The sequence below is a fragment of the Tympanuchus pallidicinctus genome, unplaced genomic scaffold (genome assembly GCF_026119805.1).
Source record: "Tympanuchus pallidicinctus isolate F22 unplaced genomic scaffold, pur_lepc_1.0 scaffold6, whole genome shotgun sequence".
Taxonomy (NCBI): Eukaryota; Metazoa; Chordata; class Aves; order Galliformes; family Phasianidae; genus Tympanuchus; species Tympanuchus pallidicinctus.
In genome coordinates, this window is record NW_026294780.1 from 44,953,035 (window position 1) to 44,968,950 (window position 15,916).

The 15,916-nt window shown below is 39.6% G+C and overlaps 2 long non-coding RNA genes across 4 annotated transcripts; both read left to right on the top strand.

The window, feature by feature from the left end:
• Nucleotides 1-941: 941 nt before the first annotated feature.
• On the top strand, nt 942-10,514 carry LOC128071631 (uncharacterized). 3 transcript variants are annotated; one of them, XR_008201925.1, is made up of 5 exons: nt 942-1,082; nt 4,360-4,553; nt 4,684-4,833; nt 8,769-8,858; nt 9,477-10,514. It is a non-coding gene; the product is annotated as an uncharacterized LOC128071631 (long non-coding RNA). The 3 variants fall into 3 exon arrangements; XR_008201926.1 differs by having other exon boundaries at nt 4,425-4,553; XR_008201927.1 differs by lacking the exon at nt 4,360-4,553.
• A 2,413-nt stretch (nt 10,515-12,927) lies between these two features.
• On the top strand, nt 12,928-15,354 carry LOC128071632 (uncharacterized). The gene is made up of 2 exons (XR_008201928.1): nt 12,928-13,432; nt 13,564-15,354. It is a non-coding gene; the product is annotated as an uncharacterized LOC128071632 (long non-coding RNA).
• Nucleotides 15,355-15,916: the final 562 nt, after the last annotated feature.

The window sequence follows — 15,916 nt, forward strand, 5'->3', positions numbered from 1 at the left end:
ATCCTTCTAAATATTTGCAGATGCTTATTTGGCAATGAGCTAGGCAAAGTATCTTGAAAATCTTTGTAATTCATGGAAATGTTCAGGCACTGTATAAGATTGTTTTTCAGACCTCATCAGGCTTAATTAGATCCTGCAGTTCATTCATTTGCACTGAAGTCAATTGGAGTTTTACATGTGGAAAGTCTGCAAGATCAAAAATTATGCCCAATGGGCACATAGTTGTATAGAAGAAAATGTCAGCTCCGGATGGTAGTGTTTCTGACTTCTCATCAGTTAGACTCTCATTCTCAATTAACTTTTCTTGTATTTTTATGTGAGTGGTTTTGAAAGGGTTCCTGGAAAAAAAAAAATAAAAAATTGCTGCGTCTACTGTACATGTTTTCATTTACAGATCAGTGAAATGGATAGGCAGATAAATAAATAGATAGGGTTTTCTGTACTCGTGAAACATGTCACATAACATGAAACCCTCTTCTAAGTCCATTTTGTCAAGTACGTCAAATGATATTTTTGAGATTAGACTGCTGGAGTGTATTTTCAGCATTTCTTATTGCAGCTCTTGATCTATGCACCCTTGTTTGACAGTCCCTTAATCTGGTCGATAGAAACCAAATGAATAGCAGCATTTAAAAATATGGCTTCAGGGACTCCTTAGGAGGTTTCTTTGTAAGTGTACATTTACTAGTTCATCTGTAAATTTATTTTATGGGGTGTTTAAACCTCAAGAAAACTGAAAAGCATAATATTAATGCCTGGTTTACATCTACTGAAGTCAACGAGAACTTTGCAATTGACTTTAATGGTAGCTTATGTCCTCTAATTATGAAAGTGGCAAGGATGATATACAAAAAACCACAAAGAGAGTTTTCTGTTTCATCATACCCTAATTTTTTTTTTCTTTCTTTCTCTTTCTTTTTTATTTTTTTTTTTCCCAGATGTATAACAAAGTACACTGTGGTTTGTGCATGGATTAAACAATTCGACATTTTGGACGTAATCTGGAATTACATTGCTGCTTTAGGTGGTGTTTTGATGCTCAGAAGATCACGGACTACTCATTCTCTGCATGGCTCACAGAGGTAAGAGGGTAGGAAACCCAGCCACATTTTCAAAAGGCTTTTGAAAATAATGCTTTTAGTTTTGGTCTTACATCTACCCGTTGGTGTGAGTAATGGAAGAAGTTAATGAAGCAGTTTTCTTTCTAGTTGTCTTTTTTTTTTTTTTAACGTTTCATGAGATAATTTTGACAGGGTTCCTGGAAATCCACATAATATCCACAGTATATATATGTATGTGTTTTCCCTTAAGGTTCACTGAAGTGTAGTAAAAAGTTTCCATCACGCAATTGTAATCCCAAGGCATCATTTTTGTATCGTGTTAGTGAAAGTGAGTGAAAGTACACTGCAAGAAAAAAAGGGCTTGCAGAGTTAAAGCTGTTTTTCTGCTGGTGTAACAAGCACAGCAGTCTGAACAGGCTCGGTCTGGTAAGCAATTTGTAGCAGTAAATAAAGCTGGACAAAAATTCCCACAAACTTTTTGTTAAGTCTTCTTCAGAGGTATTACTCATCTGGTGGCTGAAATGCTGCTCTTGCTTCACATTTTTAATGCTTGTGAAAGTTTTACATATTTTAGTGGTAACTGGAAATGCTATTGCTCTGTAGGGAAGAGCAGTGTCAAAAAGTTCCCAGTGGGAAAGGGCTGGAAATGGCCACTTTAATGTTCCAAGGTATGGCAGTGAAACCCCAGAGGAGCAGATGGGGGCATTTGGGTCCCTGCTGGGCCAGCCTCTGAGATGCTCTGAGCAAAGGTGCAATGGGACGTGACGGTGGGAGAGCTCACTTTTAGGGTGGGCTCCAATCTATTAGAACAGAACACCATTAGAAAGGAATAATTTTGCCTCAGCTCAGCCAGCTCCCTCCATATCTGTGGAGAGGGCTTGCAGCTCTCCAGCTCCCTCCTCCCAGGCTGGTGGGGGCTCAAACCTACCTGGTTCTCCCCTCCAGGCCTCCCAGATTCTCAGACTTGTTACCCCTTTCAGATATCCAGCTCTGAGGCTTCCTCACTGCTGGGCAGCTGCTTTTTTTGAAGTACACCAGTGTTAGGGCAGCCAGGAGTCCAGCAGACCTAGGTTTTGTGCTATCTAATGATACGTTTGCTTTGGGAGTTGAAAATTTTATATACTGGCTTTCTAAAAGAAAAAAATAATTTGTCTCAAATTGTCCCTCAGAAAAAAAAATAAAAGAACGGACTTGTTGCTGGCTGAACACAAAATTTGTGTTAACATTCCTTTGAGAAACATTAGTTAGAACAAGTAGGGATCATTCTGGATCGATGCTGCAGCTCTCATTCCATCCTTATCATCAGGTCGCAAATAGTATAATTAGACGAATAAATACAAATGGAAATGACATATTTTGGGAAGATTTGTATTTCCTAGATGTTTCTCATCTGTATCTCACACAGACATGTATCTCTGTATTTCAAGACCAGGCTGGATGTGGCTCTGGACAGCCTGGTCTAGAAGTTGGCTACCCTGCCCATGGCAGGGGGATTGAAACTAGATGATCATTGTGGTCTTTTTCAACTCAGGCCTTTCTATGATTCTATGATTCATTCTGTGATCTCTAGTGAAAGACATGCAGAAGTAGGGCCTTACTTCTCAAGGTAGGGCCCATGTACCTATAGATAGAGTAGGTAACCAAATGACTTCTCAACTGAACCTATTTTAGATTTACTTTTGATGAAGACCATGAAAAAAAGAAAAGAAAAAACAACATATAAGGAAGTTGGAAACAAATACTCACAAGCCTATTGCATTTGCATTAAATAGAAGACTAAATAGAGGCAGAACTGTAGTTAAGGTTCCTTATTTTGAAGATAAAAAGTTTTGATAAGCTACATGAATTAACTGTTGAAGTCATCCGCATTAAGAAGAATCAAGGAGCTGAACTGCAGAGGCTATTTCTTTTTTTCCCTCAAGTGTAAAAACTATCCAGAATGTGTATACAAAACAAAGGAAAAAATGGTAATGGTGAGAGCACCTTATTTAATTTGATGGGCAATCACCAGTGAAAATACATCTGTAGGTAGTGCAAAGACAGAAGAGGAATCGACAAAGAAAGTGATGAGTCAGAGAGCAGGATGAGTAGGAATGAAGTAAGAACCAATGGAAGGAAATAGCAAAAGCTTCTTCATCTAGAAAACACTGAGGAAGAGGGGAAGGCTGCTCTGCACTGAAGGCAGGGGTAAGATGAAATAGAATCTGCGTTGGACCTCCAGGCTAAAATGATGAAAAAATAGGGCAAAGTCTGGATACTCAAGTCAGTGGAGTGGGGTAGATGTTAATCCAGAATTCAGACAAAATAGGTGTATGAAACCACATGCCTGAGTGTCTTACAAGAAAGGAAGAGTCACTGCGACAAGAGCAGGTTTGTTAATCTGGGTAAAAAGATCAAGGGCGCAAGTCTTCAAAACAGATCTTGGAGGAAAAAAAATGTACTTAGTAAATAGAAAGAAGTATTGAAATAATCAATTTTGGAAAAAAAAAAGTGTGAAAATGACATGCAAATCTGGAACTTTTTGATTTAATGGAAAAAGGACATATTGTAAATCTAACCTCTCTGGATCTCAGTGCAGAATTTGCTGTGGTACAGCAAAGTATTTAATATTTCTTTTTCTCTGCGGAGAAGGGAGAGAAGTAGTGAAGTAGAAAGAGAGGAAGTGGGGAGAAGTGAAGGTGCAATTCTCTAATTGAATTTACCTGCAGTTAGTTTGGGTGAGGTTGTTATGTATTTTTCTCTCCATGAATTGATATTACATCCTGCACAGTGTGCAGTGTTTAGTGGTCCTGTGTGGATTCAGACTACAGCGTGGATTACCTGTTTTTCTCTTAACAGAGTTTAAAATATATGATGCTTCTGCTGAAAGTATATGTTTTCAGATGGAGAATCAATAACTGTCATTCTGGTGCTCAGGGTAGGGTTATAAGATGGCAAAGAACCCAAATGAAAGAAAGTGAGAGAGAATAGAAAGGGGAAAAAAAGGCAATAAAGAAGAGAAATACAAATATATGCAATGCTCTGGAGCATTCTTACTTCCTCTGTGCAGAGGCACTGCTGTTCAGGTTGGTGATAGGTAAGTAATGTCCAGTTACGTAGCGTTTGTCCTTCTGGGACAAATACTTGGTAACTTGGTGACTACTGACGGTAGAAGTTCAGAATGTCTTAGGTAGAATAGAAGGATAAGGATGTGGAAGGGGTTCCAACGGTAAGGTTATTCCATTCAGTGTGAGTTCAATAGGCTGAGTTAAGAGAGCAGGAAAATTTGACCAAATTCAGAGCTCTCATCCTTTTGCAGAGGCTTATTTGAATTCTGGGCTGTTTCTATAACATGCATGTATTTCATTTGCCATGGCAAACAAGGGCTCTAAAACCAGAAGTATGTGCAACCATTGGCTGGACATGATGAATTTTACAAGGAATACGTCTGAAGAAACTCTATCTCTGAAGTATCTGTTGAAGCAAACAGCCTCATGTGTCTCCTATTATCCAGTGAGTTTACAGCAATATACCCCTTTTTTCATGTGCTTGCATTTTCCAAAATAAAAGTAATCTTTGGAAATCCGTCACATAACTATCTTCATAAATCATAAAACATAAAAATGTTATTGTCTTTTCACAGATGGAAGAACTGGAGGAACAGAGATGTGAAGCTGTCCGCTCAGAGTTATATAGGAGGCCAGTGACAAATCCAGGAATCCAAGCCAAAGCTCCTAAGTTGCATTCTAATTCTCTAATCAGCACAGAATTTGCCTTCTGGCATTGTGATGAGGTATGCCATAACATTACCTATATTTTAATGATTTACTCAAGAGGAACACACTTGAATGTGTGTCCAGTTTTGGGGACCCCAGCATAAGAAGGACATGGAGCTGTTGGAGCAGGGCCAGAGGAGGGCCAGGAAGGTGATCAGAGGGCTGGAGCACCTCTCCTACAAGGACAGGCTGAGAGAGCTGGGGCTGTTCAGCATGGAGAAGAGAAGGCTGCAGGGGGATTTTATAGCAGCCTTCCAGTACCTGAAGGCTTACAGGAAAGCTGGGGAGGGACTTTTTATAGGGGCATGGAGCAATAGAACAAGTGGAAATGGCTTTAAATTGGAAGAGGTAGAATTAGGCTAGATATTAGGAAGAATTCTTTACTGTGAGGTTGGAGAGATACTGGGACAGGTTGCCCAGAGAGGCTGTGGATGCCCCCTCCCTGGAAGCATTCAAGGCCAGGCTGGATGGGGCTTTGAGCAACCTGGTCTAGAGGGAGGTGTCCCTGCCTATAGCAGGGGATTGGAACTAGATGACCTTTAAGGTCCCTTCCAACCCAAACCATTCTATGATTCTACATTTGCCTTGCAAATAATTCAAAAGAATTCATTGAATTCTAGTTCTGAATTTAATTTCTGATACTGTTTTCTTTTTAGTTGGACATTTTTTTCACAAATATTTCTTCATAAGTTGGGCTCAAATCATACAGGTCTCAAAATATGATTTAGTACATGACCACAAGTTACTGTCTGCAATTATCTGAGAGTAGCTTCAATAATTCAGATTTCTAGATTTTTCGTAGTCCAATATATATGTTTTCTTCAGGGTCCTGGGCACCTCCACTTTAGCTTGCCATCACAGGGGATTTTGGGTAGTTAGCGTCTCAGAAAAAGGAGATAAAATTGTGCATCCACAGTGAGGATGTTTCGAGCATTGGAAATCACTTTTGGAAATATTGCTGTGAATGTGCTGAAAGCATGAAAAGCTCAAGTCCGGCTCCATTATAGCTGGAATCTTCTCCAGCAGCCCCAGACATTAGAGGTGCTGTGGGTACAGAAATCCATTACAGATCCTAATGCTGCCTGGCATATTGAGGAGCATTTGTCATCGTTTTGGCAAAGGTACAGCTTGCTTTCTGTCTCTCCTAGCTATGTCCTCGTATACCAGTTGAGGGACATGTGCATAATGCTTCTCTTTGAGATGCTAATCTTCTGGAGTGTTAAGCACCAATAATAGCGTTAGCAGCTGGTTTTACTCACACTGAAAGGTCTGAAGCAGCACAGCAGCTTTTTGCATAGGATAGGAAGGATTTCGTTCAGGCTTTCACCTCAATTTGACATATCCATGCTGAGGGCTTCCCAAAATAGTACTAGGATATGACACTGAAACACCACTGAAGCAACGCTTTGGTGGATGGTATCTTAGTGATTTAATAAGAGCAAATATTAAATCAGATTTGAAAACTATGTTGCTTCTACAACATGCTCCTTATAGTATCCTTACATTTCCAGATCTTTATTATCAAGAGTTTACTGGACACAGGTGATGAGCACGCTCAGAGAGTATGGTTAGGTTAGCTGCTATTGAATCACAGAATATCTGTAATTCATCCATGCTTCTCCCACCAGCAGGTGTCATTCTGGAAAAAGGAAAATATTGTGAATCCCAGAAGTGGAGAATTTGGCCGTGACAGAAAAAAAAAAAAAAAAGTTTGCTTTAAAATAAAGCTTTTGAAGGATACGTTACTCCAAATAAAAACCAAGACAAAGTTGGCTGGTCTACGTTGAAGCAGACTGTGAGAATATTTTCTCAGAATCTTTGCACTGCGTAACCCTGCCATATAACGAACAGAGGGCAGAGGATGGTTGAAGCAAACCAATGCCTGGTTAATGATGTCTCCTGCCTTTTGCAGTTGCATGTGTCACCTTCACCACTGTGAACTCTCCTCCCATGATGACTATCAAGTAGTGATAATCATCAGTTTTTATGATGGGCTTTGGGCTTTAGTTCCCCCAAAGGGCATACAGAATAAGGTGATGAATGCAAATCTCATTTACTTTGATAAAAGCTTGAAGTAAACTCACTGAAGCAACTGAAATCAGCAGAATTGCTTCAGATTGAGTCTGAAGTAAAGAACAGTAGAGTTTCACTTTCTACTTTATAAATAAAACTTGAGAATCACGCAATCATTTTGATGCCTATTAAAATGAGAGTTATGTCACCTCTTAAGTGTTCACCTGGTTATTAGATGCAGATTCCTTTAATATAAAGAGCATAATTTTGATAACAACACTGAGAAAGCTGTGCCAGAATTATGAAGAATCAAGACATCACTGCTTATTGCTTGAGGACTCCAGGTCTGCTGAGTCTGGTCTTCTGGCTGTTAAAACCAAACTTGCTGAAAAATCCATGCAGGAGGTGTACTGCCCAACCTTGTATTCCACTCGAGGTTTGTTCCAACCCATTACAGCTCTGATGATTATAAATAGTTCTGAATATAAATAGCTCTGTCTTTCAGCCTAAATTTCATAGTATCACAGAATGGCTTGTGTTGGAAGGGACCTTAAAGCCCACCCAATCCCAGCCCCTTGCCATGGGCAGTGCCAGCCAGCAGCTCAGGCTGCCCAGGGCCCCATGCAACCCAGCCTTGAGTGCCTCCAGGAATGGGGCACCCACAGCTGTGGCAGTGCCTCACTACCCTCATAGTGAAGAATTTCTTCCCAATGTCTAATCTAAATCTCCCCTCTTTTATGCCCCTTTTTTAAAGGCATTATCCATTGTCCTATCACTACAGTCTCCCTCCCCAGCTTTCCTGCAGTCTCCCTTTAGGTACTGGAAGGAATTTATCCAGGGGAAAGATGAGAACAATCTCCAAGGTTTGGCTCTGAGGAATACATTATGATGTGAATTAATTTTATGTTTTCAAAATTTGGACTTACTATGAAGTGATGGGAAATAATTGTGCCGTAGGCGTCCATATCTTTTTCAATAAATTATTTAAATACAAATGTCACAATGCTTTTCTTTTGGACAGTATAAAACACTGTTGCTGAATGAGAAAAAATAGCATATGTACTTAGAATTAAAAAAGTTCACTCTAGAATAGTTCAAAGCAATTATTGTTTTCAGTATTTAACTTTAAAAATGTATCAGTCTTCTAAAATATGAAGTAAAAAGAGCATCAAAGTGCAGTGAATTTAGCTATTCCATTATGCGCTTTATTTTTATGGGACCTGGATGATTTGCAGCAATTATCTACAACTGGCTTTTATACAGGTAGGTATGGGATTTATTCTGCATATCAAAGTGAAATTATATCTTTGGAGTATTATTTTCCCAGCTTTTAGTTAAGCGATCATATTAATTTTTGTTTAGTTACTTTTTTGCCTTTATTTTATACTTCATTGTGTTAATTTTGGAAGAAATGCATGTGCCTAAGCATTGCCCTGTGTCGCTTTGGAGCCCCTGGGGAATCCCAGCTGGCCTCTTGCTGACAGTTCAGTGGTGCAGATCTCCTGTAGGTCCCACGCTGTCATTGTCAACCCACTACAGGTGCTGCAGATACTCTGGGTTGCTCCAGAGGGCATTGGGTACCTTCCTGTGGGCATCTGAACTTTGATACAGCTGGAGAAGAACACTGTAAAAAAAAAAAACCAGCAATACACCTTTATAAAGGCTTAACAAAGTCAAAGGTGGCACAGCTGTGAAAGTAATTCCACCTAAGGTGTTTTATCCATGTTTAACAAGGAGTAGGGGCAGGAAAGTAATTCCGTATCTAGCAAGTAGAGGGTTATTGTGTTTAACAGGATGCCATCAAAGGTCTGTTTTGAATTAAGGTGTCTGAGCTGAACCCGTATGCGGGTGGGGAGATGCTGATGCTGCGGGAGAGCACAAGAAGACAGCTGTGAGGCTCAGGGCTTGGGGCACTGAACAGTCCATCTTTCCCTTGCAGATGATGCGTGCAGGCTCTGACTGAGAAAATGGGGCTTCCCAGCAAGAATACAGTGGTTGGAGGTTCAACAGTGTTGGGAGTCTGGAAAAAGTAAGCATAATTCCTCAGATTGGGGCATGATGCAGCAAACTAATATTGATGAAGAAAGTGGTAACTTCAGGTACCAGGCACTCAGCTACACAGAGTTAGAGAAATACATGCAGTAATTACAAAGCTATGTTAATCAGGTTCATTTTTGATGGTCTGCTGAATAGGAGGGAAGTTAAAAACCTTGAATATATTAGTTGGTGTGGTTATATGGGCATTGTACAATGCTGAACTGAATGTTCTTCTAGAATATAACATATAAAAACAACATAGTGCATAAATCTATAACTCATAATGAAGCTAAAATTGTGAGAGGGTAGCAAACTGTGTGTGAAATTCACTACAGGCAATCAATGAGGATTGTATAGGCAGATAAAACTTTCCCATGAACTGTTTTTTGTCGGTCAGTAGCATTATGATCGACAGGAATTTGGATTATTGTTGCAGAAGTTTAAAAGTCAAATTGTTACAGAAAATAGCATGGTGTAGGGTGACCCACAAAGCAATCAGGAAATCGGGTTTAATCGTGTAAATATTAATTCTATAATTTGCAAATGAAGCAGAAAAATTATTCTTGTTCAGTCTTTTTTTCTTTACTGAGTCTGTATGATTCTTTTCCAGGATGAACCCCCAGGCACAGCAGCAGTGGTTGTGTGAGATGAGAAACAAACATTCTCCTCGCATCACTCATGCCAGCAGTCTGAGCAGGAGGAAGGTACAGGAACACTCCTACAGAGAACCAGGACTGGTTTGTCTCTTTAGAAGGGAGCAATGGTATTTTGAACATTTTTACCAAATCCCAGAGTGTGCAACAGCATTTTATGGACTGGGAATTATATAACCGAAAAACTGTGAGATGGGAAAGAATTATAGGAAGCCATGGAGAGCTGCAACCTAAGCATCCTGAAATCGGTGACCAAGCCCCAAGGATGCCTCTTGTTACTGCAGCCACTTTCAATGACTGCTGTTTTTTGTATGATTTACCAGCCCCAGTGAGCTCTCCAAGACAGAATAGGGAAAGATGGGCTTCAAGTTGAGCCAGGGAAGATTTAGGTTGGATATCAGGAAACATTTCTTTACAGAAAGGGTTGTTAAGCAATGGAATAGGCTTCCTGGGGAGGTGGTTGAGTCACCATCCCTGGATGTGTTTAAAAACCATTTGGATGCGGTGCTCAGGGACGTGATGTAGTGGAGAGTTGTTAGAGTTAGGGTAGTATGGTTACGTCATGGTTGGACTCGATGGTTTTGAACATCTTTTTCAACCGGAGCAATTCTATGATTCTATGATTCAGTGATTTTGGTCCAGAAGAAGATTCTGCAGTAGTGAACTGTTTGGCTTGTGGAATGAGTTACAGAATTCCTATTTAAAAAACAAAGAAGATGGTGTAAATCTGCACCTGGGAGGCAGCGGATGCTTTGAAAAAGGCAATTCAAAAAATAATGGACTGGTATCGAAACTCTGTGATCGGCAGTTTAAGGTTTTCTAAGTCTTTATGCTGAGACACGAAACATGTAATTAGAATAATAACTGTAAGCAGAGGGCGATGCAACCATTATCTAGATCATGTGTTAATACTGAAGAAATTTAAAAATTTACCCTCCTCCCCACGAATTTTTAAGACCTAATTTGACTGTTTGTTCTTTTCTTTTCTTTTTTTTTTTTTTTAAACATTTTCAATTGTGTTACATTTTGCTGAGGAATTATCTCGTTTTCCTGTTGTCTGAATAAGAGTCCCTGAGTCCTGGTCCCAAATGTCAGTATTTGCACTGTGCTGGCAGCTGTGTGTTTGTGGTCACCCCACGGCAATGTTTGTAAGGACTGTATACAGTGGCAGTGTCTCTTTCAGAGAACACCAGGAGGAAAATAGCATGTGGCCAACTCACACGTAATTTATTCTCCTTAGCGGAGGTCTCACATACGCAGTACTTAAATGGCACTTTTTGTTTCTGGGTAAGATGAAGGTAACTGATAGAAACCATTCAAAAGCCTCTCTGGCTGTTGCTTATGTTCCCTGCAAAGGACTGAAGAGAACAGCTCTTTGGAGACGTGGCTTTACATTGAACATACGCAGGGCTGTGTCATTATTAATTCTGCAAATGTGTTTACAATGGTTAGGTAAAATATTTAGTTACTATTTAAATATTTTGATGTATTATAGCTCATACCCAAATTTTAGATGTCTACTGCACTTAACATTTCCAATTTAAATAACCGGTTTCATTAGGGTTTTTAGTGATACAAATTAATAACAAAAGGCAGTTAATGCAGAGTACGGTTATGAGACCAAAATACATGTGGTTTAAATTTAAAGAATTAAATGTTAGCATTTCCCTATAGAGAAAGGTTATTTGGGCAGTGGTGTACTGACATTATCACCACCCACGGAGAAGGGGGCCTGTTGATCCTATTGGTTAAGTACAAATTCAGAAACGGAAGAAATGTTGGTCTAGAGGGTTTGCTTGGTGTGAGTGAATCACACAGGAAAAATGCTGATACCTAGGGTAGTTCAGTGACCTTCTTTGATGGTTAGAAAGAGAAATAAGCACACAAAGTTTCTGTCAAAGTCAGAAGGTTTAGGTTGCTCGCTGGGTAAAACCGGCCCGGGGTTATTAATATAGTGGAAAGTTAAATGATGAGCATGGAAGTATGATAATAAGCTCTGTTGTAAGTGAGACAGAAATGATTTTCTGTGGCCAGTAAGAACGATAATCCAACGTGTTAACCATTGGGCTCGAGGGCTGCTAAGAAAATAAATGTGCAAAGTGGATAAAATAAAGGCTGAAAGTATGTTTAAGTAGGTGTTTCTTCAAAGCTTTCTTCAGGAGGGTGTTTTGGACACTCTGCCCTACTGCTTTTGGCAAGACATGTCTATTATAATAAAGGTAAGCATGCGGCTTTCGTTCTAGCAGAAAATAGTGCTAACTGTAGCTCGGGATTTATGTGCTTTTGTAATAATTTTCGTGGACTTAGCTAGAAACAAATCTATTGAAGGTAGCAATTACTAACTTGGCACTATTTGACGTTAGTTAAATCTGACAACGCTGGGATGGCTTCACCTATTATTCCTGGAAGAAACTGCAGAATCGGGTGGTTTTAGGGAGTTTTGTGTGGATGTGGGACTGCACAGAGAAGGCAGCTCTCAGCATCAGTGCACGTAAGGAAAACTTGGCTCTGAGCCTCAGGCTGACAGCTTGGAAACGGACCGGGCTGAAACGCAGGCTCCCAATGCTCTGCACTTTGGCTTTTGAAAATTTCTGTGTGAGACCTAATTTCAATCTGAAAAATCAAAATGCAGTGCTTTGTGATCAGTTTTGCTTTGTTTCAACCTAAAACTCAAAGCAAAACTCCTGGTGTATAGAACTGTACAAAGTAAAACGTAAGAAAGTGAACCCAAGAGCTCTACAGACTGAACAAGCTAGTTTCACTTAGCTCTCAAAATAATCCCCATTTTGCAAGTTCACTTTTAAATTGCACATGTAGCAGATGTCAAAATTGAGCTGGTTTCACTATGGGTAGTGCAGCTCCAAAGCATCACACCGTCTCAGTGCTTGCTCTCAGTCTCAGCTGGTACTTTGGACATCTGTCAAGAGATGAATGTTTTTCTGTCTCAGCCTGGTCACATTTAACTTTTGTTCATCTCTAAGGCGATGATCGATATGTTTTCATATCCAGCTCTGAATTCATTTCCTAAACCTCTGATAATGCTCTAAATGGCACCCACTCTTGAAATGGCAGCAGCCACTCACTGCGCCCCTGGAAAGTCATCTTTGAAATCATGTGTGTTTAGTTCAAGGCCTGATGTTGCAGAGATGCTGAACTTCTGCTGCTCCTCCACACTAGCCCACAAACTGCAGGTGCTCATGCCACTGCAAACATCAGACGCCTACTCCCCAGGCACTCTTATTCAAAATGAAGCAATGAGCAGCCCTCTGCTTTGCTTTAGCTTTTTGTAAAATCATAGTGCAGCTGGATAGAAGCAAACATACGAGCTGTGCCCATACAGTGGCACTTCTAGCCGAGCACTGTTGAGTGTTTGGGAATTCAGACTAGTCAGAGTTCCTCCCTTCATGGAATCATTAAGGTTGGAAAACCTCTAGGACCATTTAGTCCAACCACCAACTCATCCTCATCATACCCACTAGCTATGTCCCTCAGTGCCACATCTACATGATTCTTTAACACCTCCTGGGACAGTGCCTTCCTGGGCAGCCTGTTCCAATGCTTTACCACTCTTTCTGGGGAGAAGTTCTTCCTAATATCCATCCTGAATCTCCCCTGGTGCAACTTGAGGCCATTCTCTCTCATCCTATTGCTGTTGTCTGGAAGAAGAGGCTGACCCCCACCTTGCCATGACCTCCTTTCAGGGAGTTGTAGAGAGCAATAAGGCTCTCTCCTGAGCCTCCTCTTCTCCAGTCTAAACAATCCCAGTTTCCTCAGCCACTCCCCATAAGACCTGTATTCACTGAGCAGCTGATCCTTTTCCTTCCCTGATTTCCAAAAAAATATTGAGAGACTGACTTGAGCTCCCAGAATGACCACTGATGGAAAAGTGAGACCCTGGCAGCAGCGGGGCTGGGTGAGTCATCATCTGAATGCAGAGCTCAGTTTCTGGCAGCTTTGTTAAGAAGTGGGGACTAGAGAGATGTTCAAAAGAAATATAGTGTCTGATCATCAGTGATCTTATGTGCATATATTTTGTTTATTCAGGAAGCTGATGTCAAATTCTCATGACAAACCAGGACCTGGAAAAGTGCTGAGTGCCAGGGGAATGGCTGAACTTGAAAATAAAAGGCTATCTGGAAATACACAAGCTGAGTTACGTAAGGATTGTATTGCAAATGGAATTTACAATGTAATGGCTCACCTCTGCACGAGAGTGAGCCTTGTCATGTGCAAGCATATGTTACAGGGGAATCCACTGGGCTGTTGATGGAAAGCAAATATTATGTGACCCTGAATCTCACTTGATATTTTAAACCATAATAGTTTCAGATTTGAGTCACAATAAGTAGGATATATATATATGTTTGTATATAGAAGCTTTTAAGCTCTGAGCAAGGCTTCTGCCTTGGCAATATTTTCACCTCAAATTGCACATTTGGTCCTCTATTCTCATAAATAATTGTAGCTTCAATCCAAAGTCAGAAATCAGATGAGAGGCTTCCGAACTTTGACAAGAAATCCAATTACAATGACAATCTGCAATTGCAATTAGAATCTTCTCTTTTCTACTCTGGCCACTTTGAGCTCCAGTTTCATCCACCCATGTTACACCTTGCTTCTTCACAGGGCTTGCTGCATAGAGGTGACATCAGGATTGGTCCGATGCCTTATTTGCCCCTTTGGAGCTTTCAATAGGAACAGATATGTTCTTAGCATTGCATGGAGAACACCCTCAGCCCAGGGTCTTCTTTGGAACACTCCTCTGTCAGAGCAAGAGCTGGAGAGGATGGCACATGAGAGGCACACATGGGGAAACATCTGTTTTCTTTTTTTAATTCAACACTTTGACCTGAAACACTGAGGCGAGCTGTGCAAAGAGCTGCTTGCAAGGTAGGAGGAGAGGCTCTACTTAAGAGAAAATCTGCCACAGTCTACAAAACAATCCCACCACAAAATAAAATTAAAAGTAATGAGATTTTCCACTGTTAACTTAATAGCAGCAAACCACATGTTCTAAACAATGTTTTTTTAATTTTTTTATTTTTTTATTTTTATTTTTTTGGTGTGAGGACTCATTTTTAGTAACAAACCCCAGACTATTAGCCCTGCCATTTTTCCACTGCTGGAGGAAAACCTGGACTCTTGCTGAATTTGTATGGTGAATATCTCAGAGATATTTGAATCTGCCACCAGTAAAAGGCCTTTAAATGTGCTCGCATGGAGGAACCAGCTCAAGGTAAAGGAAATGGAAAAAATGGGAAAAAGAAGAGACCTCTCTTTGGATCTTTAGCTGTGTTATTTTTTTAGATTATATTTCTTCTGAGCTCCCAAAATCTTCAGTAACAAACAAGTTTTCTTTTAAAAAGTATTAAGTTATCATAACATTTGCCAGGTCCTAATATTAAATCGTAGCAGTCAGCAATGTTTAAGTTCAGCTATATCATTTTGCTGAGTAAGTCATGTTAAAACTTACAGTTTTCCCCTTAAAATGATCTTTCCAAATGAGATTGATATTGTGAGAAAAAAAGAAAAAAGAGAGGGACGCCTTCATCATAAGGAATTATGGAATTAATTTTCTTTATACACTGTGTTTGCACAGGACATTTTTGTTAACTCTTAATAAAAATACCATTCAGCTGCTACTTTCATTGTTTTTATCCTGGGACCAATACAACATTGTCATTATTGGATATAAAGTGCTGTAAAAACAAATCTAATTTGTTAAGTTTATTTTGATAAGAAATAAATATAAAGGTAGTGCATAGTTTGTATAGTGCTGCTATCATAGGACTCCTGGGTATAATTTATATAAAGAAAATAAAAAAGCATACATAACTTTCTAGTTGATTTCCTTTAACAGGGCTAATTGAAAACAGTTTCTGTTATTTAAAAGTAATTTATTTTAAATATAGTTTTTAAAACAAAGTTCTTATTGATATCCATTTTAAGTATAATATTATCTCAGTGTGGGATACAAGTAAAAGGTCAAATCTTGTAGGAGTATTTTCTGTATGACTCAGTTCTGATCATAGATAAACTTATCAAGGAAACCAAATTAGTTAACCTTTTCAGTACTGCTTGTTTTAGCAGGCCACAACTGTTTCTTTCACAAAGGCAGCGCTTCAAAGCTTGTGCTTTTGTTCTGAAAAATGAAAAAGAGTGCACTAATTTCCCTTTTCTCTATGTGATAGCAGGCAAAGGCTAGTGAGATTTTGAGCATGAAATTGGTCTTGATGAAATTCTGGAGATGGCCATATGAAGTAATACATTATTTGTTTTTAGTTGTGCTGTTATGTAACAAAGATGTGCAATTTCTCAACTCCATGATGCCTTTCATTTACAGACACTGTTAAAGTATATGCTTTCTCATGTCCAGTAGCTTAATCCTAATAGAATA